The sequence below is a fragment of the Nannospalax galili genome, unplaced genomic scaffold (genome assembly GCF_000622305.1).
Source record: "Nannospalax galili isolate Female #2095 unplaced genomic scaffold, S.galili_v1.0 scaffold242, whole genome shotgun sequence".
NCBI classification, from domain to species: Eukaryota; Metazoa; Chordata; class Mammalia; order Rodentia; family Spalacidae; genus Nannospalax; species Nannospalax galili.
Window position 1 is genome coordinate 909317 of NW_008348081.1, and position 581 is coordinate 909897.

Consider the following 581-nt stretch of genomic DNA (forward strand, 5'->3'; position numbering starts at 1 on the left):
TTACTTAATACTTAATTTGGGGCATTATACAGAACAAAATAATTGAATAGAGTCAATACTCAGAACTTCATTAAGTTGGAGTTATAGAATATTCTATGTAAGTTCAAGATTTGTATTTGTTGTCTCATTGGCAACAAGTTATTTAATAACTTCAGTAAATATTATACCATTATTTTCTAAGTTACTTTCTGTGTGTTATTAAAACAGACTGAAGCCGGGTGTGGTGGCACATGCCTTTAATCCCAGCACTCGGGAGGCAGAGGCAGGCAGATCTCAGTGAGTTCAAGGCCAGCCTGGTCTACATAGTGAGTTCCAGGGCAGCTGGGGCTACAGGGAGACCCTGTCTCAAAAAGACAAAAAAAAACAAACAAACAAGCAAACAACAACAACAAAAAAAGACTGAAACCTGCCTACCAGGCACTAGTATGGAAAGTGTTTTAAACATTTTTTGCAAAGTTATATTGTGTTCAAAATGCGAATATACACTGAATAGACTTTTTAATACAGTCAGCAATGCTAATAGTACATCCTAAAGGCCATTGGAAACACAGTGTTAGAGTGTTTTCCTTACTGTGCAACAA